We start from the raw sequence: 22049 nt of genomic DNA, 5'->3' as shown, positions 1-22049 counted from the left end.
GTTTATGAATGTAATGGCAAATTGCACATCAGTTAATGAAAGGGTATGAATAGATAATCAGGTTATAAATCAAGTCAGAGCTTTAGAAAAAAAAAATTACAAAGTGTGAGAATAAAGCCTGGATGGTTACTCATAACTTCAAAAACTCATCTGTAGCTATCACTTTTTCGACATCCAGTTATTGTTCTTTGGACAAGAGTTGTGTGTGTGTTTTGTATATGGGCTTATGTATTCTGGCCAGTTTCCAATCTAAATAATTATATTTGCATACATGAAATTTCCTGTGATGCTTCACATTGTTCTGTCTTTCCCTCTCTACAGCTTTCATTAACATTAGAAAATGACAAAGTGCTGTTGCGTGGCTAAAGCATTCTGACAGCTGTAGTTCAATGAGGAAAAAATCATCTTTTCTTGTAGGTATATATCAAGGCATATAGGCCTACCAACACATTTTGACTACTTTACTGGTGAAAGCATGAACAACCTGGTCATTATTGATGCACACTTACCAAATTATTGAACTATAAGATAAAGGAATACATCCTAGCTCTTGATCTCCATCTCTATCTTTTGCCCACTAATGTATTTCCCAAGACTTTTAACAGTACGGCACTAGGCAGAGACATATACAAACAAGACACAATACCTGTGAAAAGTTAAAGTCTAATATTAACAATAATATTTTTACATGTTATTGACTGCTACAGTTTAAAAAAAAGTTAAAAGTTAAAATCTTAAAATCTTATTATTTTGGCATACGATATATAATACCCTGTCCCACTTCTAGTGACAGCTCTGATCTTTGTATCTCCTAAGGGTAGTTATAGCTTTGCCCACTAAGGTTTCTGGAAATGAGAAACCTCTCTGATCATAGCATGGATAAAATAATCATCTTTTGTAGAAACATTCAAGGTTTGATCCTTTTTCTGTGAAAGTAAATAGGGTTATAATCTACATGATTTTATAGACAGATGTACCAAGTACCATCGAAAGGAACATTTTATTTTCACAACACATGATGAAGCAAACTGTATTAAATTGATTTCCTCAAGTATTAATTAATTTGATTTTGCTAACCAAATGTCTTCAAAGAAAATTAATATCCCTGCAGAGTACCAGAATTCTCACTGCATTTTTTTCAAATCGCTATCTGCCTCTTTCCACCTGCTTTTTCCTGTATCCTAAAAACATCTTCAGTGGATGTGAATAGACTGCCTTTAGTGTAATGCACTGACTCATCCTTGCACAGTGAGATGAGAAAAGCCCTCCAGACTCCCTCCAGAGGACTTTTAAATGTAAGCAGTCTAACTCTGCTAATTCCAATTTGTCCCATGGAAATGTCATGTTTGAAAGTTCACTGGGTTTGTTGGCAAAGACATCTATGTCTTTGTTAGACTTCATTTGAGTCTGAATGGTGCAGCAGGTTTGAGGAAGACAGGACCCCACTTCTTGGAGCAGCACATGAGTCAAGCAGATTTAAAAGACACTTTCTGTGACAGGAGGGAAAATGAGATGAAAGAAAAGGGAAATATTTCTTTATGTGTCCAAAGCAGTATGCCTAAAAGACTTATAAATCAAATCAAGGTTGTTCTAGATAATATTTTTCTTTACTGATTTAGACAAAAAGGAAGGGAATTGGAAATCAATGTGTGGAAAAATGTATTTTAAAATATGTATTTAACCAAGGGAATATATAATTCTGAGATATGAATTGCAGGCACAATGGCTTATTTTCAGTGGGAAGAAAAAAACTGTTACCTTCACCTGCCTTGCTTACAACAAAGATTTGTAATTTTTTTTATTCCTAATTTTAAAAGATAATTCATTTTGACTTTATTTGTTTTGATGTACAAAAGCTAAACATTATATACAGAATTAAGATTATATTGCTCCATGAGATTGAATTTTATATACATAGAAAACAGAATATAACGGACCAATTCCTGACCAGTTTGAGGATATCTTAGTAGAGATTTCACCCCAGCTGGATCTGCCATCCTAGAAGTGTAATTCAGGTTCTGAAAAAGTGTGTTAACATCTGTCCATCTCAACTTCTCATCTGGAGCAAGTATCCTCCTGACTTTGATTTTTCAGTGTCATTTTGAGTAGAAAACACTCACCAGAAGGGGTAACAATACCAGAACCTTCTGGTCCATGGTGAACATGGACCTCTCCAGTGGAGGAAAGTTAGATTTTTCATCAAAGATGGTGAGGCAGTCACAAAACTGTAGGTTTATTATTATTATTATTATTACTATTAATATTAAATTATTAATATAAAATAGTATTAAATTACTATTATTATTAATAATAATAATAATAAAAAGAAAAAAAAGTTTCATTACATGACTTGACCAGTCAGTCTCTGGGACTTGATGGGATCCAGTGAACATCTTTGTTTAAGTCTGTATCTTCCATTCTTAACAGTCTTTTATAACACAGAATTTATGCTATTCCTCAGCCTAACTCTTCCACCAGAACCAATGATAACCCAAAGATAGCCTGGTTCCTAAAGCGAAGTATTCACAGAATAAGAAATGTACAGCTATTCTGGGCTAACTTGCAGAGGGATTGTGTTGTTTGAAAATCTTAATTGGTAAGTGCCCCAAAATAGGCACAGAAATAGCTAAAGTGCCTGTGTATGCATGGATCAGAGCTAGATGGGCAGGAGGGCCAGTATAGAGACAGCCAAACCGTTTGCGCTAGGATCTGAGCAATGCTGTGCTGTCTCATGTGGCTTTACCACTTTGATCTCTGAGAGCTCAGATCTTTACATCACAAATTACAGTGTATATACATGCCTTTGCAAGCAAGGAAAGTGCCCTAATTACTAACCCCAAAACAATCACCACTAGAAAGAAATTAACTAAATCAAGTATCAAGCCAAGATTAAACAGGAATGCTACACCACATGTACTATTACATTGAATAGGTGTGGATATCTATTTTCCAGCCACCTGCAACAATCTGTAAACACCTGGCCAGATGTTTTACAGTTTTAAGAGCAAGTAGATAGGACAGATGCCTTTGTCTAAACCTAGCTTCTGTACTGCCAAAGTTAGGATCATATAAAATATTTCCATTGTTTTACTCTTTACCTCAATTAGAAAATTGTATTGACAACAGCTTGGGACTAGATGAATTTTTAATTCTCTATTCTACTTTTCAAGAAAGTACATAAAATTATATGTTATGTTTCCCTAGTACAGAGGCATAGGTGCTTCTTTGTCTCTCCTAAAAAAATTCTACCTGCTCACATTTGATGTTTTCACAGTTATGGTTCGTTAGCTGTTCACGGCCATTGGCATGAACAAGTAATATATCCAAATATTTTATTTCCTCTACCTCTACAGCCTTCCAAATGATGACCTCCTGGGTTTATAACCAAACTTCTCATTATTACTTCCCAAATGACTGACTTTCTATGCCATTCCTAGAATTCCCAGGGTTGTACAAAACTTCCTGTACTACCTTCTGATTCTTCTGTGCATTATCTCCCAACCTTGTATTAGTAGAAGTTTCTGCTAATATAATCCTGTTCTTTTGCTCCATTTCATGAATAATTCTAAATAAATTCAAGCTCAAAACTGATATTTGAGTAACAATACTGGCAAGAGCCTTTTAGTCTAGCTTCTCTGCCAAGACAATCCATCCTTGGCTCCCCACAGCTTTACCCAACTTAGATGTTGCGCAAACAATTCTAATCTTCTCATGTGGCTATATGTTCTATTGAAGTCCATGTTTAACATGATCACCATATTAAAGAACACTCAGGTATTTGACTCTGATCAGATTTGTCTCAGAGCAGGTGCTTCAAGAACAGCAACACTTATTTTAAAGAAATATTTTAAAGGTTTTATAAACATTAGTGGAAACTATCTTTAATTATTTTCTGATCTCTTTGCCTAGGGAAAAGACAGCATTAGTTACCATGAAAGCAATTAACAAGACTTCTAAGGGAGAGGAAAATTAAAAGAATAAATATAAAAGCCCTCCAAAATTATCCAAATAGGCTTTTGATATATGAGTTTGTCTCAGCTTTAACTGGAATCTCACAGTACTATTTTCACAAAACAACTCTCTTCTCTTGAGAAACTCCTTTTCCTAAATCTAATTGCTTTCATTTTATGCATTTTTTTATGTGTGTTACACTTGTAATCATTATGAAAGTATAAGCAATGGTTAATTTTTGAGAAATCTATCTGAAAGTTTGTTCCTGTAATAGACATCAGGTTATTTGACATAAAAAAGAACCAAGGTAGAACCTTGGCTGTAAAGTGTGTAATGGTTTGTTTTTCAGGTAAAAAGTTTGTGTAATGTCTGTTAATGGTGTAGTTCAGAACAAAACATAACAAAAACACATCAAAACAAAGCCAAAGGGGGAAAGGTGATGGAGGGTGTTAGTTCAGCGGGAAGGGAAGGGAAGGGAAGGGAAGGGAAGGGAAGGGAAGGGAAGGGAAGGGAAGGGAAGGGAAGGGAAGGGAAGGGAAGGGAAGGGAAGGGAAGGGAAGGGAAGGGAAGGGAAGGGAAGGGAAGGGAAGGGAAGGGAAGGGAAGGGAAGGGAAGGGAAGGGAAGGGAAGGGAAGGGAAGGGAAGGGAAGGGAAGGGAAGGGAAGGGAAGGGAAAAGATGTTTTCATGTGAGGAGACTTTCACATCAATGAAATCCATCTCCGTTTTTTCCTACTTTTAAAATAAACATTTAGAACTCTGTGACTCTAGTAATGTAGGTGATTGGATGACTTGTATGTAGCATTAAACAGCAGAATAATACAGATCAAGATGTTACAAAGAATATGCAGATGAGGTGGTTTTACAGAGAGTGGTTAGCAAAGAATGCTGACATCTTCATTTATCTTATTCTTACCAAATGAGTGTGGTCTGTATAAAAGTTGCCTGGGTTTCACTTTATTAAAAAGCTTACATAATGTTAGTAATAAAGATTTTTAATTACATATTTTGCTGTGCTTAATACATACATACTATATTTCCTATAATTTTAATAACTTTCTTACCACTGTTTTAGAAAAATGAACCTCCTTATAAAACAGGTATAATTGGCCTGTCTCTGTAAAACACAGTCAAGAACCCTGCAGCTAGGGAAGATTTGGTATTTAAAACTGCAATATCTGATACGTATAAATCTTGTGTTATCAGGGATGAATCTTTAGGAACAGAGAAGAAATTTCACATTTGGAGGAGAGAAGAGTAATTTAACTGAAAGGCTGATGCATTCAAAAAGTAATAAATTATTTTAATAACCACCTAATGGTAGATATTACACACTGTTCTCTAATTATTAATCCACTGTAGAAATGTTCACTGCTCTTAAAAAAAAAAAAAAAAAAAAAAAAAAAGTCTTTCTGGAACATAGCTTCCCACAGTTTGATAAGGTCACAATTCATCATGGTTTCTGATTGAAATCTGGCATTGAAGAAGTTCTCTCTTGTCTTTGCTGCCTTCTCTCACTCAGTTTGAGAAATTCCTGTCAGAAAGATATGTCCATTGCTGAAATGACTATTATCACACTGCACATTCTCCTTTGGAAATGCTGCCTTGCTTTACCTCCATAATTTATTTTGTAGCACTTTGTAACCTGCCATTGCCATCCCTTTCCACCAGTTTCAGGGCTTAATGGTGTCAAGATTTCTTAGCCCCTGTCATTACAGGATTTTATCCTGGCCTTTTAACTCTCACTACATGTCAGGTCTCCTGGACTTCTCAGCACAGCTGTCCTATGAGCCAGGCTAGACCAGAAGCAATATACCTGAGTCAATGTAGTGCTGTGCAAAAGCTATCAGTTGATGGAGTGTTGTGCATAAACTAACAATACTCCTATTAATCTACAAGATAAGGTTAAGCATCTCAAGTACAGCATTATTTTGGTATGCCAATGCTGTCTCTAATTCCAGAGCTGGCTTGGATACTTTCAGATTATGTATATCTGCACCTTGCTCCACTGTGCAGTAAGTCAGATGCTGATAACAGACATTAATTTTTTCAGCTCTGCCATTTCTCAGGTACATCAAAAATTCCCTTTTACTTTCTTATCTGTAATTTTCTTTCAAGGCTGCTCCAGGACTCAGTCGTTTACCTTTAGCACAGGTATTTCTAGAGCATATATTCAAATTTTTAAAAGAAAAAACATTCCTTATCAAAATAATCTTTCTTATTTTGAAAACATGGCTAAGAGACAAACAATATATAAACAAAATAACGTCTATCCTAATTCCTGATGTAAAATGTAATCAGAATGAATGTCTGGGCTTTGTCTTGACTATGAAAAATTTCAATAAAGACATCAAAATGCTATATGTTGCCCTGTTGAAGAACCTTTCAAATCAATTTAAACCTTTCAGATTTGTTTTGTTGTGTTTTCTTTCCTCCCTTGTTATTACAATATGTTATCTCTCTCTGCCAGAAGAAGCCAGGACTTACAAATAAGAAGACAGTAGGGAAAAAGAATATAGCCAATGTTTATTCTACCATATTAAAAATATTAATGGATGAGGGGGGGTCAAATTATTGTTTGCCATTTTCCTTTTTATTCTATAAATATTTTGTTGTTGTTGATGCTTTTTTTTTGTGTTATTGTTTTATTGGTTTTGTTTGGCTGGTTGATTTTTTTTCTTTTCTTTTCAGCTTCTCTCAGTTCATTTGTTTTGCTAGTTGTTCAAGACCATATGTTTCCCTATACCAACAATCAGAATGGATTTTAATGCCTATGCATTATTGTGCATACATTTGCAATATGACAAAAGATCTTGTCTTCAGATTTTCCTGAGAAAAGTCATGAAGCTTTCCCTTTTCCTTAATGATGCAGATTTTTTTGTGTTTGAACTGAAGGAATTCTGAAGAAGATTGCAGTTTTACCCTGAGAGATTCAGCTCTACATTTAACCTGAGCTTTTCAGTCTCTTCACAATGCAGAAATCTCATGCTGCACAGTCTACCCACTGGTCATCCTGGGAATAAAGATCTCTTTGTAAGAATGAAGGATCCAGACACTATTACAATTTTATCCTCTCCATCTAGGGAAAAATCACAGTAGGGTTTTAACTACATCTATTCATACTTATTTTCCATATTTAACTTCTCATGCCTCTTTCATATATTATGTAGACATAACCATAATAAAAAGTATCTGAAAATATCTCCTGGTACCTAGGTCTGGAAGATCAATAATAATGTGAAATTTAATCACATGAAGATAGTTTAAACCTGGAGATAGTTTAAAGATAATAATAAATTGCAAGTAAAGTTGGTAAATTAATTAAAGTCTATTTGAATTTATTTTATTAAAAGATTAGGAAATTTAGTATTATATTACAAAGAATATTCTCAGTTATAATTGGCCAATATGTCAAAGTCAGAAAGTCAGGAAGAGCCATTTTGAAGAAATACTTAGATTTAATCTACATCTCAAAAGTTTTGCAGTCTAACTAAACAAATTCAAAGAAACCCTGGAAGAAAGGAAGCTTTTTTGAGATTTGGACAAGCTAAGGACTTAAGACACTGCTTCAGACCATCACCATGCAAACAGTACTTAGGTGTATGGTTTTGGCAATGGCAGTGGTCCCATGAAGGCATTGGGATTATTGGTGTGTTCAACACCTGCAACAGGACTGGGAAGTGAGGGCTGTCCCTCCTTCTTCATGGAAAGCACACAGCGCCTTACAGATCTCTGCTGCTGACAATTTGAGGTCAGTTTTATTCAGTTCTGGAGGGAACTGATTTTTAACCCTGTAAGTATTGCTGAAGTGGTCTTGGCATGTGGGTCAAGAGCATGTGGGGAGAGGAAACCTGGACTACCCAACTGCCTATGAAAACGTGCACTTGTGCTGTGGCTTTTCAGCAGTTTGGAGAATTTCAGCCAAATTTGGCAAAGGAGTCATTCTTGGTGGCATGGCAGTTAGAAAAAGAAGGGTGGGGAGTGGGGTGGGGAGGAAGGCTTGCATAGGTTTCAGGAAAACAGGCTGCTGAATAGAGAAGGTGTCTACAAGTGACTGACAGGAGAGCATCCCCACGCAAACTCTGCTATACATGTGAGTCCCTCTGGCATAAATGTGCCTGCATACACACATACACATAACCACAGCAAAAGCTACAGAGGAGATCATACTCCACCACAAGCTATGGAAAAACATCCTTATTTCTAATGCCTGGAGCATTTTTCTTCTGGAGACATTCAGGAACAGTCATTGCATTAATTAACATGTTAATTAATTGTTAATTGCAGCCTCTTGTGTATCCTCTCTAAACTATGTTTCTGATGATTTTTCTGGTCCAGGACTCCACGCCCCCTGTGCTCGCGCCAGGCAGTGCTGAACACAGCTGGGGCTGGGATTGCAGGCCAGGGGCTTGTGAGGCCCTTGCCTCCTGCAGCACCCCAGCATGGCAGACAGGGCAGGTGGGTGATGTCATGGGTCCTGTTGACAGTCCAGAAGTCACCAGATGATTATGAAGCTCAGGCAGGGACTGACAGCCCTGGGCTGAGCTGAAACTGGGCTCCAGATCAGGGTAGAAGCTGGGCTCCTGGTCAGGGTTTACCCCAGTGCCGAGGCCCCACTGGGTAGAGGGAGGCTCCTGGCAATGCCAGGAAGGCCTGGTGGTGCCTCCAGGGCCCTGATGGCACCATAAATACCTTCTGAGGGATATGCAGTAGGCGTAAATAAATGGCAGCTGTTTGTGAAATTGAGTGCATCACTGAAACGGGTTTATATAATGACAAAACTCCTCATGAAGAAATTTGATATTAAAAAAATACCTTTCAGCAATACACATAACAAGGCATCTGGGTAAAAAACAAAACTAAACAACACAAAAACAAACAGACAAAACAACCAACCAACCAAAAACCAAAACCAAAAACAAAACAAAACAACAAACGACCAAACAAACAAACAAAAACATGGAGATGTAATATGTTTCTGAGCTCACTCTCCTCTGAATTCACTCCTACAGCACCCAGTCATGTGCAGTTCCCAGTGTCCTTCTGGTTAGTAATGCAATTTGCTCCAAGTACAAGATACTTTTAATAGTGTGCACACAGTAACAGACAGGCAGACGAAAGCTCAACAACACATCCAGGAGACCATTTATTGAGCGCTGTAAACTGGGGCTGTTACATTACACTGTTGAAGTACCCAATTAACTTTCTCAGCTCTGTAGCATGTCCATATGCCACTGTGGCTATAAAGAGGAGAGTTTGACAGCACATGTATTATTGAGACATAATAAAGATCCCAGCCCCAAATTCTCTTTCTGCAATGACTTAAAATTTCAGTTGTCTGTTTAGAGATGATCATATCCTATTCGTTGTGAGATATAGGCATAACTCATCACTAAATCTTGACACATGTACAAAGATTTCTAATACCTAAGAATGTTTTTTTAGCTGGGTAATAATATGGTGCAGGAAGAATGCTTACAGTTTATAAGTCTGTCTCTACTTTTTGCTGTATGCTCTGTAACTTACATCTAATAAAAAGGAATAACAAGTGAAAACACCATACAAGGACAGAGTGTGACATGGGATTCGCACAGAATTCACAGAGAAATAGAGTAAAAACATTATATTTACTAAGCCAGACTCAAATGGAGTATCAAACACAGTTTTTTAGGGTCACAGCGTAAACATTAAACAGTTGACAAACTAACTGACAAAAGCAGCTTATTTTCTTTTAAACAAAAAGATCATGCAAGGAAAAGTCTTACCTGGAATTCTAATCAGGAAATAAAAATCAGCTTCAAGATTAAAGGTAGCAAGCAGCAGTGATCTAATTCATTGAAAAGTAAGCAAGTTTTCAAAAGATTTAGGGGTCCAATTCAAAAAAGAGATTTTTTTTTTCCTTAAATTTGCTCTTAAAAGATTTGTTCACAAACCAAAACAAACCAAAACAATAAACTTTTGGAACATCCTTCTCTAATCTTACAGATTTCTTTTCCCTTATTACATTTTAGTTCTGTTCCTACCTGCTATTTTCTATCCAAAACATTGTTTCTCCCACATCAAATTACAGTTCTTCCTTTAATTGCAATTTCACCCTACTTTCTTACAGGCTTGTTCTTTATCTGTTGTTAATCTCCAGCTGAGACTCTGTAAAGACAATCACCAATGTTGGCATTTGGTAAAGATTCATAAAAAAATGCTGTTTACACCTTTTTTTTTTTTTTTTTTTTTTTTTTGGGGGGGGGTGGGGGTGGAGGGGAAAGGAGCTGGCTCATACAAACTGAATCCATCAAATATTTTCTTGTATTGTACTAAGTGTTACCCGAATCAGTAAGATCCAGAAACTTTTTTTATCTATTCTGCTGGGTCTCTGGCAAAGTTATAAAATATCCATCTACAGATTACATGTAAATCAAGGAATACAGGAGATGTAATGCAGGGAGTTTGCAAAACAACTCTGAGGTTTAGCATCTTTGTTGCACAGGATCTCTGGAAAGTGAGAGGCAGAATGCAACCTATCAAAGTTGTAAAAGTCAGTAGAATTATTTGATTGTACTCATGAGTGTGTTGGCTGATTCACAGAGTGTAGAACAAAACAGTCATCTAGTAAACCAGTCATCTGTAAATGATCCACTGCACTACTAAAATTCTGTGAGTAAATGCTACATTTGGGACTTACCATCACAGATGCCAATCAAGTCTCCTCTTCTCTCTCTGCGCAGCATGGGAGGCTGAACTGTGTCACATCAGCTTTTAATCCTCCCTGCTTACATCTGACACATAAGAAACATAGTTTTGCTTGCAAGAAGGAGGCTTGCTTCACACCCGCAGTCCTTCAGAAGTTAACATCAGTTAATGTTCAATGCATTACTTTAAAACAGGATGTTCTCTTCTCCCTTCCCATTATTTCTACAAAAAGTGGATAACAAAATTGTAAAACTAAGACAAAAAATAACAACAACAACAAAACACAAACAGATTATACACTTACTTGTTTTATAGCATATCACAGGGAAAGTGATAAGTAAATACTAGCATTAGTAGAGCTATGCCTTTTGCACAGTAACTACCAGGCCATTGATCCTCTTTCCAGGGGAGAAATAAGTGTTAAGTGGAAGAGGAGAGGAAATAGGAAAAAACAGAGTAGTGCTGAAAATGAAAAAGTCAGGGAAAAGGAGAAAATACAGAGAGAATATGGGCAGGAATTGTTTTCACGGTTTTATGTCTAACTGTTTAAATATCTGAGTTACAAGCAGTGGGTGAACAAAAGCAAAGACCCCGTCTATTTTACCTAAATGAGTTCACCCATCCCATTAGTGCTTCTATATGCATTATTGCAGCTATTAATCTATTAACGACACCATTCTTATTGTAAAGACACACTTGTTACATAGCCCTCAGGGAAAATGTCAAGTGCTGTTATTTAAAAGAATAATTAGAGAACTTACTGAGTTCAATCAGCATGTGCAAGGGAGAAAAAGACTTAACAATGGGTTTTATGAATCTGAAGACTCTATTGATATCCCTCCATTATTCTTAAATACTAAAGCTTTTCTGTCACTCCTAAGAATAATGAGTGACAGCCTGCGAATACAAGTTAACGTATCAAGCCAAAGTATTGATGCTGTGTTAAACCTCAGAAGATTTCTATTGGGAAATATTTTCCCAGACACTGTCACAAACTCAGACTGATTGGAGTGCTTGTGCAGCTATATTGTGCTGTACTTCTAGCTAGCAGGACTTGACTTACCCAGCTCCTAGCCCTGCAGCAGATGCTTCATGTATGAAAGTTTCTGCTATATAGCTGTACAGGGCTCTCAACTTCACAATACTTTTTGAAGCACAGAACAACTCTGACCAAGGAAATGCAGCTTGGTACCATCATCTGGTAGGACCCTGTCAGTGTGTGTTTGTCTGCTTAGCAGGCCACTAATAGCGTTTCTGTACAGCAGTCGGTTTTCCAGTGGAAGACTAGCTAGGAAATGGTGTCACTGATCAGAGCAGGCAGCATTTGATAAGTGTGCTTCTGTCTTGGTTAAGAGCAAGAAGCATTGGGAGTTGCTGTGTCTTAAGAATAAGGACTTACTTCTTTACAGAAGGAGATAAAAAGTGTTTGTCCCTGTGAACTGCATCACAGAAATGATCTTGCTGAAATACAGAAAAATCCTGCCTTTCCCTAGATGTTTTCCAACCATATCAATGCTTGGTTTTGGTTCCTAAGGAGTCCCAAAGAGCTCTGCTGGCAAAACAGAAGGCAGCCCCCTCCCTAGAGGGCTGGAGAAGAAGGGAGAGGAACAACACAGTTTGTATGGTATGAATGTCTAAAGCTAAATATTGCCCATGAATTTGGGTCCTTACCATTATATTACTATAATAGTAAAAGAAAGTATATAAATCTGATATTAGACCTGTATCCTCAGAGGTTGAGGCTATTGGCCTGTATAATGACACGAGCTTGGTCCCTGTTCTAACACAGCCTGACAAGCAGCACCCTGTGACTCCAAGCCACAGAGCCAAATCTGCCCCAAGTCACAGCAACCTGTGCCTTGTGCCTCACAGCCTGCTGTGCTGTTGGAGCAGAGCACTGCACTGCATACATAGCACACCAGCCACTGCCACACAGCTGCTGCTTCAGAGCAAAGGCAGAAGGAACATATGTCAGTCTGTAAAAGACCATGTAGACAGCCTCAGTGGGATGTGAAGCATGTAGTGAGCAGTGGTAACTCCTGCTGCACATCAACAGCTAGAATAGCTAGCGTATATAGAGCAAATAACAGATTTTAATTTCTCTGCCAACATTTCACTGCATGTTTCTCTAAATACATATACATCACTCTGACATTATCTACCAAATGCAAACACTCACTGAAGATAAGCATTTAACTTACACTGTAAGCATCCTTTAGTTTGCATGAGTGCGTTTAATAAGCTGTCAGAAAATCCCCAGCATGACAAGACTGCTTTTTTACATAATATCAGAGGCCACATTATTTTATAACTACTAATCCCCACTCCATCTCTACACACTCAAACTGAAGAATGCATCAGAAATGAGGAAACATTATATCACCTTGTTCTCTGTTAAAAACCTGATTCTATGAACTTAGACTGCTAGGAAAGCAGGAGCTTCTGACTGCGAGCAGTCCCTGAATATGTGGGGTAGGTTTAGAGGTGGACCAAAGCAGTAGTCATCACGCCAAGGGTGGCAGAATTAGGCCATAAACACTTTGCACAAGAGACTGTTTAGGAGGCATATGGTCATTTAGTAATATATAAAATGTGATGGTTTGGAGCTGACAGTAGATTATATTTATTCTGGATTGAATTTAGCAAAGCTAAGAACCCTATATGGTTATTTCTATGGACCCTTTTACTTCTTGCTAAGTATTTTTCATAATTTTTGCTTTTCAGAAATTGAAAAAAGATGAATTTCTGGAGATGGTGAGTGTAACTAGTTGTGAAAGGCTGGGTCTGCTCTATGGCTGTGTTACCACCACAGTGTCTCTTGCTGTAGCTGCACAATACTGAGGAGATATCATATTTTTTGGCATAGAGCCTTCTGTCTTTTCTGCAATATAATTGAAAATAAAAGACTATTTTATGAACTTCATATGTCCCCAGCTGATCCTTCACAGAAGAGCTCAAAGCAACACCTTGAGGAACAGACAGCATTAGATCATGGTCTTGAGAGAATTCTCTGGCTGCACTGTGTTTACCAGTTTCTAAACAGACTGTGCCCATTAAGTATACCACAGGTAACACTTGCAAAATGCCCTACCTACCAGAAACATCCTCAGAGGAGGATTTTTTCCAAACCTCAGGGAGTCAGCACATGTCATTGCTTTCCTTTAAGCTTAGGGCAGTAGTTTTCATGCTGTGGTTAAAAAACATCCCAAGAGTCTGAGATCTGTGTTGAAGGCAGTGCACAACAGGCAGCAAAGGCTCAGCACATGCTTTAGATCATCACGAGCAAGTACTTCTGGGAAACAAACAAACAAACAAACAAACAAACAAACAAAAAACAGACACTCGTTTATGTCCCAAAATATTTATGTCCCAAAATTACCTTTTGTGTTGTTCTGGCAAGAATGTTTATGTGGTTACTTGGAAAGCCAGAACGAGGAGAAGCCCTAACTGAGTTGCTCTAGGCAGGTTGCTCTTCAGCCAGATTGGTACTCTGGACTAGATCACTAAACAGTTATAAAAATGGACATACTGATTTAAATTATTTATCAAACAGCAGATTAAAAATAGCCTGGTGACAGTAGGTTTGAGTTCACCAAGAAGAAACTCAGATACACTAACTTACCAGATCTAGGACCTGTAAACGGAAAAGTATTGAAGTCTGTGTATACGTAAAGCATGATGTGCAGCTGTCTGTATTTTCAGGTGGTGCTGTGATAGGAGATCTATTCCCCACAGGGAACATGGGAGCCTGTGGCAGTCACTGCTTAGGAGCCAGTTACTGCCTGGCACGCTAGTTATCTCCCACAGGCTGTTTGCTAAGAGAAGGAAAATCAGTCACCAAAAAGGAGCCAAGGCTGTCTGCAGTTAAACATCCCCAACCATTGCCTCTGTAAGGTTCTCAAGAGACCATGGAAGCAAGATGTCACCTGGTGCCCTGCCTGGGGGGCAGTCACAGATATTACACTCATAGCAGTCGGCCTTCACAAGGTCAGTCTTATCACAGAGCTTCTCAGTGTTCCCACACGACATCTTTTCCCATACCAGTTCATGCCAGCAGCACCCTCGGGTTGTGGCCAAAGAGGCCACATGTCTTGCATGTTGATTAAATGCCAGCTTCTTCCTCTTCTCTTCCAAAAGAAGCTATTTCTCCCCTCCAGCTGCAGCAAAGCAATGCTGCCCAGTAGTCTTACAAACCTTTCCATCACAGCACTCCTTCCCCCTGCTGCCTCCCCTGCATGTCACAGTCCAGAGTATTGGTCAAGCACTGCTTTTTAACGATACACTGTGTATATGTCACCATGGGACCCAGATGGCTAAACATATGAGAAAAGTGCAGAAATGACTGTCCAGAAAAAATTGGTGAAATACTGCTTGAAGAGCAAGGGCCAAGGTAAGCATTAAACATGACAGTTCATATAAAAGCCTGCAGCTTCTTAAGAGTATAATTTGTAAAACTGCCATTTTACTGAAAATCTCCTTCTTTATAGTGTACCTCCCCTACTGTGGTTTAGGATCAGTGGCATTTCCTAAAGCCAAAGTTGGTAAATAATTTATAATAAATAATTTCACCGAATTTTACTTCTGGGCTGTGTGAAGCAGCTGAAACAAGGTCCATAGAGCACTCTTTAATATATAATTATGCCAGAATAAATCTGGCATAGTCTATGCAAGTACATGGTGGCACTCGCAGGTGGATGTTTGGTTCTGTGAGTAAGTCTCCACTTTTTAAGGTACACTCATCATTCAAAATGCATGCTGCTATCTCAAAGTCACCTCTTGAGAAGAGGATGTATATTTCCCATGTGCAGATTTCCTGTGCCCTGCCTACTGTGCAGACCTCTGCCCCAATATTTGAGGTACTTAGCTTCTTAACTGTGGACACATCCCCAGCTAGTAGGGCTGTCCTTATCCCAAAGTTTAGGGCAGGAAAACATCTTCCAGCTCTCCCACTGGAGCCTGGTCAAGCTGCAAAAACACTTCTAAGTCTGGAAGGAGAAGAGGTGAGGCATGAGGTAGAGCCTAAATAACAGAGAAGGCACTCTGCCATGAGAATAAACAGCTTATATAGACTTTGCTTACAATCTCATTAAAAATAACAACCATCTCCACCTATTTAACAAATAAACTAATTTTCTTCATTCTCTACAACCCAATCCCTGCCTGGAAACACATACACATGCACACACACTTGCACACACACAAAGCAAAATAAAACACCTTATTGAAAAGATGAAACTAGGAGAAGTTTTAATAACTGGAAGTGACACTGTATAATTGGAACGCTTTAGAAATATTAATGATGGTTTTCAGTAGGCATAGCACCCGCAGAAGAATTATTTCGTCTCATGCTGGTAAAATCTCCATGGATCTTCTCAGGAGGGCAATGCAGCTGGCATTCTACTCCAATCATTTTATGCAAGATGGTTTCAGAAGAGGAAATGAAAAAATAACCTCTTTAATTGAAACAATAGGGATGAAGATGAATTTTTACTAATTAGGCAAGTTGTTTTTTGGTAAGGGTTTAGAGATCATGTACCTCACATGGGTGAAATAGGGGATATGGCAGACAGTATAATCATCCCACTTGGTGTGATTATACTCTCTTTTAAATTATACTCGTCTTTTAAATCATTTCTATATTTTTACCTTTTAAATTTAGAGTATGTGAGAAACAAAGTTGTGTTTTTGCAGTAGAGAACTAATTTTCTGTATTCCAAGGTAGTTGTGTAGTCATAATAAGGAGAAATGCTAAGTAGATAAGTGGACAGTAGAAGGTCTCACTGTTCCAAAATAAGGTAGAAGCTTTAGAAAAACAGGATGAGCAGTGTGAGAACAGTAAAACAAAGATCACAAGTTCTCAAAACATAAGAAAAGAGAAATTAAAGGGTTGAAAAAAAAAAAAATAAATTGTACATATATAGAGGAGTGTCGAGTAGCTTGTCAACCTGTAGTACTCAGCCAATGAGGAAACAGGGGAGGTGATCAGGCATCGGGTAAAAGGGAATAAAAGGTTACGATTTGTTTACTAAAATGTGCTCCTGATTGACAGGATGCCTACCATTGCAATCACGAATAAAATAGCTTCACAGAAGATCCTATTTGAAGAAAACTGAGATTTTTCTCACAAGTATAATCAGAACAGAGAGTTACACATTGGTCTGCTGCAACTTACACAACTGCTGCAGTGTATCAGTACAGTTTTCAGTCCTGGGCTCACAGTGGAATTGAATTGGAGTGTCATACAAGCCAAAAACATGGAAAGCCACATCCTATTACATATGACACATGCAGCAGTGACAAGCAAAAAGTTTACAAGGTTCAATTCACTTCTTCAGCTGGGGGCTGGATTGGAAACTTGACTTTCTGCAATAAAAATCATAACAGGTCATCAGCAAAAGCACTGCTTCGTGTTATTTTGATAGCCCTGCTTAAGTATTTGTTGTTGCTTGTTTGTTTTTTTTGGACAGAAAAATAACTAGTTGTTGGAAGAACAAGCTTTGAAGTGGAATAGAGGAAGACCTAGAAGGTAGTGACAGGAGGTCGATACTACATATATTTCAAGTAAGGGAAATGTATAATGGTAGGGTACCATAAAACTTGTTCCTCTCTAGAACTATCTGGCACAAACCAAGAGAAATCAGTGTTCATGCATTCCTTGTTTGCACCATGCGTTGAAAATATTTGATTCAGTCAGTAACCTGACATTCACTAACTACAGCATCCAGTAATTCTTACTGACATTTTGATTCATATTTTTAAAAAAATACCTGATATTAGCTCAGCAAATTTTTATATTTCTATTTCTCTGCATTGAAATCCTAATTCCAGAAACTTCAGTGGATGATTTACCACCGTCTACAATAGAATGACAGAATGACAGAATCACAGAATGGCCAAGGTTGGAAGGAACCTCTGAAGATCATCTAGGTCAACCCCCTCTGCCAAGCAGGATCACCTAGAGAATATTGCACAGGATGGCATCCATGAGGGTTTTGAATATCTCCAGAGAAGGAGACTCCGCAATCTCTCTGGGCAACTTGTTCCTGTGCCTCACCACTGTCTGAGTAAAGAACTTTCTAGTGTCTAATCTAAATCTACCCTCTTTCAGTTTAAAACCATTACCCCTTATCCTGTAACCACAACCCCTGAAAAAAAGTCCCTCCCCAGCTTTCCTGTAGGCCCCCTTCAGGTACTGGAAGGCAGCTGTAAGGTCTCCCAGAATTTTCTCTTCTCCAGGTTGAACAACCCCAACTCCCTCAGCCTGTCTTCATAGAAGAGGTGTTCCAACCCTTTGATCATCCTTGTGGCCCTACTCTGGACTTGTTCTAGTAGGTCTACATCCTTCTTATATTGTGGGTCCCACATCTGAATGCAGTACTCGAGGTATGGAGAGCCATAGAGAGCTCATTTCCCATGTCAGCACTGAGCCTGACTACGGGCCCTTCAGATCTAGAAGAAGTTGCTGTAAACAGGGCTTTCTAGTATTAAGTGTCTGGAAATCTTTATTAAAAAGAAGAATTGCTAGTTCTGCCAATGGTACAGTCTTTCTCAAGAAGCCTTTTGGAGGTGTCCATCACGTAAAAAATAAGTGGTAAAAACTCTGCTCAAGCTAACAAGATACAGAATCAGTGATTAGCATGCAATATTGAAGAAATGATAATGAGACATTTTGTGTGGGAGTGATTATTTTCCAGTACTGCTAACTGGGAGGCTTACTAAATGAATCAAAATTCCTGCAAAACACATTTCCCTAGATTTTTTTTTTTATTTTTTTTTTAAGAAGAGAGGAAAATTGAGATTGTGGAAGGTTGGTTTTGTCCAAATGTGGGACTGCAAAATACCATCATCTGTCAGTTGTTTTCTATTTACTTGTAATACACATTTTTGGAAATAAAGAATCCAATTAATTGAACAATTGTTATGATAAACCATTCTTGAAAACACTTGTTAAAATTGTACCTAGAAATACATGTCCACAAATTATTTTGCACATATTTTGGATTTGGTGAAATAAATTGATCAATATCTTAAAAATTTAAAGAGGAAAATCTCAGCTGAACAAAATCAATTCCACTGAATATAATTTTGTACTACAAAGAAAACTTGAAAACTTTTAGAAATATATTTTATTTTTTGCATGTATACACAATATAGGCACTGACATTCAGATTCCTGCAGTCTTGCTTAGATACTGAATTACAAAGGAAACTCAGGTGATCAGCTCCTCTACCAATTTGCCAAGGTATAGCAGTGACATTTTTTTAATAAAATGAATTAAATAGTCTAATCCTGGAGGCAGGATTATCTCTGCTTCAATGATTTTATGGAATGTTAGTTCTGTATATTCAAATTTTGTGAACTTAGTCTCTTCCTTTTATTAAACAATTCCTCTACTGAATAGTATTTTTGCTATGACTTTTTGTTTTTTATTACTTACATTTTCAATATTATAGGCCATCTATGTAAAAAACCAAACCAAACCAAAACAAAAAAACAGAGATTGGAGTGAAGAGATTCCCAAGGAAGATGAAAAAGACTGAGATAAAGTACAGCAGTGATTTTGCATCTCGAACCACTAAGAAAACATGATACTGGGCAATGTAGAGTAAAACTACCTGAAGCTTATGCCTTATCAATCATATTGCACATGCTATTCTATCTTCACAAGTATTAGATCATATACCATATCACCACCTCCCTCCCCCTTCCCATCGTACACTTAGTGAAGTCCCAGCATATTCTTACATTTATCTCAGTTAGAATTACCTTGCATATATATGAATTTTCATTTTCAATTTAGGCAGGACAATCAACAATTTGCACCCTGTGACAGCAAAGAAAGTAGTATAATTCTTTTTAACACTAATCTTATATGTCCACTTTATGCACTGAGACATCTAGAGAGGAACAGATCAGTGTAACAGCCTATTATTGTCTATCTTCAGATGTTTTGGGGTTGTTCCTTGTTCTCTGTGCGAGCTACTCTAGGTCCTGCTCTCAGCCACCCCAATATTTCCATGTATTTCATTCGCATTCCAGGTCATGGTATGCAAATGGCATCTCTAAAGGTATCTGATCTGTAAGCATTTTAAGGCATTTCTTTAGCGAATGTAACCTTTCATAACTTCAGACTTTCTGATCTCACCTAGATAACAAGACTAACATTAAAACATCTCTTCAAATTATGAATTCTTTATGTAAATATATTTTTCTTATTTTAAGTAGATGTATATGCATGTTTACCTAATTAGGTGTGCAACCATGCATACATACTCGGCTCAGCAGCCGAAATGTTAACCATGATGTAGTAGTGTGGTATAGTCCTGAGTAAGAATGGATAAGAAGAATATAATAATAAAATAATGAATTAGAAATAGGTTTATTTTTATTTTGCCTTTCTTGATTTCATCTTACTGAGAGTGATTAGTTACTTAGTATGTAAAGGCAGTCCAGTGGTACTCCACACACATCTTCACTGGTGATGTGAGTTGATTAAAATCAGTGAAAACTGGATTTAACTTTAATCAAGATTGTGAGGAACAGGTTCCAAGGAGAAGAAAATATTACATTAGATCACAAAGCCAGCTGGTCCATTGTGACTGTGATTATAATTTATAAATGTTTATAGGAATTAAAAAGAGTATGAAACAAATAAACATTTTTGCTTTCAACCCGTTCATACTTCCAGCACTCAGCTTGTCTTAAAAAATGAATATAAGAAGCAGTTATGTAGTAGAATTTTTTAATTCTTTGAATGGATCTTAGCCTCAGCTTCCTGACAAGGTCATATGCTTTTCCTCCAAGACTAATTGTTAAAAGAAAGACATTTTTGTAATCTATGAATTACATCAGCAGCCATCAGATGAACAATCTCAATCCTAATAGTCTTAAAGTCTTGTTTGCTTCAAATTTATAGATATAATTTCATCTGTCTGAGAAACAACCATCAGCCTTCCATATATATTAAAGTATTGCTGTTTTATTATTATTATTATTATTATTATTAATAATAATAAAAAGCAATACTTTACCATGTATTATTATTATTATTAGTGTATTATACTTTACATTATTATTAATAATAATAATAATAATAAACATCATCAAAATTGCTTGAAGAAATGCAGTTGATGTGTATATAACATCTAATATATTAAAAAGAATATTATAAGTATATTGTGCATTCATCTATAGGCAGTAATCTGCCTTTTCTGAGTAAAACTCAAAAGATATATTCACTGCATAGTTGATATTAATCTTGTGATTTCCCATTAGATTTTAGTACAAGTGTGTCTTAGCTTAGTTAATAATTCACATTCCCTTGGGTTTCTAGGATGAGTTATTTCATAATTGAAAAAATGCAGATGAGCTTAACAACAAATAGCAAGGGCAGGTGCTGTCATTTTCATATTTCTTTAGGAAAGAATCTATCACATTAAACGGAGAACAAGGGTTTCAGTTAATCCAAACAGCTAATCTCCAAAATCCATCCATTCAGCTTACTTCCCTCACTAAAAAGTAAAGTACCCTATAATATGGCATGAGCACTATAGGAGAGAATGTAAAATGTATGAACATTAAAGATGTCAATCATAAATCATTTTTTTTTTAAGCCTAACTTAATGTTGTACAGATAATGACAGAAATTACAGAGGTTTTCAAGTAGACAGGTGTTTAGAAATTAGCTGAGATAGTGTCTGACTGGTTAAAAATGTAGGTTCTGTCACTCGTTAAACATACAGAGAAGTCCAGATCTGCCCACACTTAAATAGCTGGTAGTTCTCATTTGATACAACATGGTTTGTTGATGTAGCATTGTGGAAAGGATACACATAATGAACTTCAGAGAAGTCATTAAACAAATGTATTTACAATATCATCAATACTCTATGCCACAGTAATAATGGTAATAAAAGTAATTATAATAAAACTGCTAAGTAAAAGACAGAAACAGTGAAATAAGAAAGCTGTAAGCCACCTGCTGCTTCCTTGGTTTATGATTTAACCCAAAAGTTTCCACTGACAATTCTCTCCCTTTGCCAGTGATTTTCTTGAAATGCTGTTTGGGGTCCAGTGGATCACAGACAGAATGTTTCAGGTCACGTTGTGGAGTTGCTGTTGTAAATAGATCTATAATTACCCAAGTCTTTCAAATTTTATGGAGAAACAGTGACATGTCTTACAAAGTGATATAAATCCTATGAGATGCAGCATTTATAGCTCCACATTATTTAAGAGTTGTTGGCTTATTTCCATAGCTGAGCCACTCATCCATTTTACAGTCCTCCTCTCTCTAAATAATAAAGGAGAAATGCTTTGCTGAAGTAGGTTTGTCAGGAAAAAATGTTGTGCAGAAGTAGTGAGATGAAGTTAATACAAAATTTAATGCCATGTCTTAACTAGAAAGTTTTAA

Source organism: Aythya fuligula, chromosome 1, assembly GCF_009819795.1.
Source record: "Aythya fuligula isolate bAytFul2 chromosome 1, bAytFul2.pri, whole genome shotgun sequence".
Lineage (NCBI taxonomy): Eukaryota > Metazoa > Chordata > Aves > Anseriformes > Anatidae > Aythya > Aythya fuligula.
Note: the sequence above shows the minus strand (reverse complement) of the source record.